The sequence below is a fragment of the Fragaria vesca genome, linkage group LG7 (assembly GCF_000184155.1).
Source record: "Fragaria vesca subsp. vesca linkage group LG7, FraVesHawaii_1.0, whole genome shotgun sequence".
Lineage (NCBI taxonomy): Eukaryota > Viridiplantae > Streptophyta > Magnoliopsida > Rosales > Rosaceae > Fragaria > Fragaria vesca.
Genome location: NC_020497.1, coordinates 23,131,380 through 23,134,464, shown reverse-complemented (window position 1 = coordinate 23,134,464; position 3,085 = coordinate 23,131,380).

Below are 3,085 nucleotides of genomic sequence, written 5' to 3'. Positions count from 1 at the left end.
GGCCATGTGGTGGATTTGGAGGCAGGAGAGAGAGAGAGGGTAAAAAGATTAACCAGGGCTATTTTAGTCATTTTGGTCGAGATTGATGTCATTTTGAAAGTTTAGGTATCAAACTGATTAAAAAAAAAAGATGAGGTATCAAACTGATTTTAGACCTAAAGTTCAGGGTAGTAAACTGAATTTTTTCCTTAAAAAAATATTGAAATCATTATCTGACCTTTGCAAGAGTGTAGGCAACAGCTGCACCGAAAACCCCGGAAACAACGATGACAACGTCTGTACTTCTTCTCTCCTCCATTTCCAGCTGAAACCCATTACTCTTCAAAGATTTGAAAGCAAGTATAAGCATTCTAAAACATACTTAACAGTAAATCAACAGGATCCGAAAACAAAAACCCAGTTTCTTTGATTACCTAATTTTGTCCCAAGGTCACTTGTTTCCTATAAAATAGAGATTAAAATCAATAAAGGAAAATGACTGAGAGGATAAAACATCATGCATGAAAGTCCTTTGAACTTGAGGATACCTGCTTAAAAGACCTTCTCCAAGAACATCAACCTGAAGATGTGTAGACAAAATAGTCATCCATTAATAAGTCACAGTAAGAAAGAGTAGATTAGTCAGCAACCACACAAAAGATGCAGAGAAGAAAAAAAATACAGAATAGATATTGATATATAATCATCGAAAAAATAATAACCCTTACCAGAAATGCAAAAGGCAGCAACCCAAATAACAAAAACCACCACAGACCCACAACCTATTTTCATGTTCAATAAGCTTCAGGGCAGAAAACTATGAACAAATTCATTCCAAATGTATTAAAGAGAAGCCATGAAGCTTGTGAAAAGTTTTTGATGGAAAACAGAGATGTGGTAAATATGAAAGTAGCATTTCATCTACTGTGGATAAAGTGATATAATGCCAAGAGTGAAAGAGTTCTTACATCAATCACAACTCTGGCCTACGGCAAGACCTCCTTCTCATTTAGTGCTCCACTATATTCAGTGTAGTTTTCAAGCTCATTAGCAGAGCCAAGATCTCCAACCTGATAAAGGAATATACTTTGAGTGTGAGCAATGAATGCCAAGGAAAACCAATGGTTCATAAGTAACAAGGTTTAAATCTAGTTAAATTTTTGAATCTTAATTGAGCACACCATGTCAGCATATATAACTCTTACACTCCAGCAACTATAGTCCAGATTCTTCCCTTAGGGTACACGACTGTAAATTTCAAAGATGCCCATGTCTGTAAGCAATTGAGAAATCAACCTGATTAAAGTGGGATACTAAATGGCTATCATAAATGCGAGGTATTTCCCCATAAATATGGGGGTATTTCCTTATGAACAATAAAAGAAATTAAAATTGCATACAACTAAAATCCCGCATGAAAACTATCACTGATAGGGTAAATCATTGTTTGTACTTGTCATCTAGCCCATGAATAATTTTTTATGTAGGACTCGTAACTCTTCCAAAAGGCATTGAAAATTCAATATTAGCCCGCCTGAAACAATTATATCATGTAAGGTGGTGTTGCAAAATGGTACACTTAAACAGAAGAAACATTAGATAGTATCATATAGCTTTCGTCAAATAACTTAGCAGGGAGGGTAATAACAACAGAAATTGAATGTACTTTTGAAGTTCTTGAAAACAGCAGGGTCATCGAGCTCGCCTCTCATATCCAAAGGATATGGCTTTCCATCAACCAATGCAAAAGGATTCATCTCCAGAAAAGCGAAGTCGAGATCTGAAATATACAAACTTTGACAAAGTTGTTCTTCCAAAGGTACCATGAAATGGAACTGTTAAAGACTTTCTAACACCCCTTACAATAGAGCAAAAAAAAGAAAAAAGGACTTAATAAACTCCTCAACTTCACTTTTAATCAGGATTCAAGAATATAATTTGTTAATGATTACTAATATGAGCAAAACTGAACATGAACTCAACATAAATAACATATAATCATACCAATAATGAAGCATGCATAATAAAATAACTTGATTGTTCACGAATACAACAACGCAATACCTTTTTGTGAGGAAAAGGGATCACAATCAAGGTAAAATAAACTCTGGCCAAAAAACATAACCTCTATCATGTATCTCAGTACGATGAAGAATTTTTTACATTTTTCAAAATGAAGAATAGCATCAGAAGATCTTAACTGCGTAAATGTTTCATACAAAAATGACAGACAAAGCATGAGTGGATATGATGTACAAAAATTTTATGCAAGTATATTAGCAAATAAAATAAACCGAACAAATCTATCCAGGAAGGGAAATAAAACGTAACATTCACAGCAAGTTCAAAAGCCTCAGCAATACAGATCTTACGTCAATCTTTTTGAACTGAAAATTTATACCGCTGAAACCTATAAGTGTTTGAAACAAAACAGTAAGACATGCCAAGGGTATCAAAAATTTAAACTAAAAGGCCTTTATGCATTCACATACATTTAGGAAGACAATATTAGACTGAAACCTGAATAAAGCCCTTAATCATCCCACATTATGACCATGAAAATATTAAAAGAAAAGGTTCATGTAAAATTATGGCATCATGTTGTAACTTTGTTCATCCATTTGCTGAAAAAATGAAAAGATTAATAGCTCCTTAAAGGGTACCCCAGAAATCTGGGAGTTTTGCATGCTACGTACCTAAAGAGTACAAAAAGCAATTTGCATGCATCGTGTCATAAGTAACATAAGAGAGAAGTCGTATAAGCACATCACATGAGGCCATACATTACTCACATTAAATGAATATGAGATCTAATAATGAACAGTAAAATATCGTATTTGATTGCTAAGAATACCAAATGAAAAGAATTTCATACCAAGCAATTTATATTTACATCATTACCTTATCTTCTCCTCATTGCCAGCTTTCACAAACTCCTTTATCGACTCGTACAAAGTTGCGACTATTTCAGCTTACAGAAAAGATGATTAATAAGGAATTAAAAATATTCAGGATGAGGTATGTTCATTGATTTAAAATGATAACTGGAATAGAAGAATAACAGACTAAGACTTAAAAGACTGAAGATCCTCTGATTGTGAGGCAT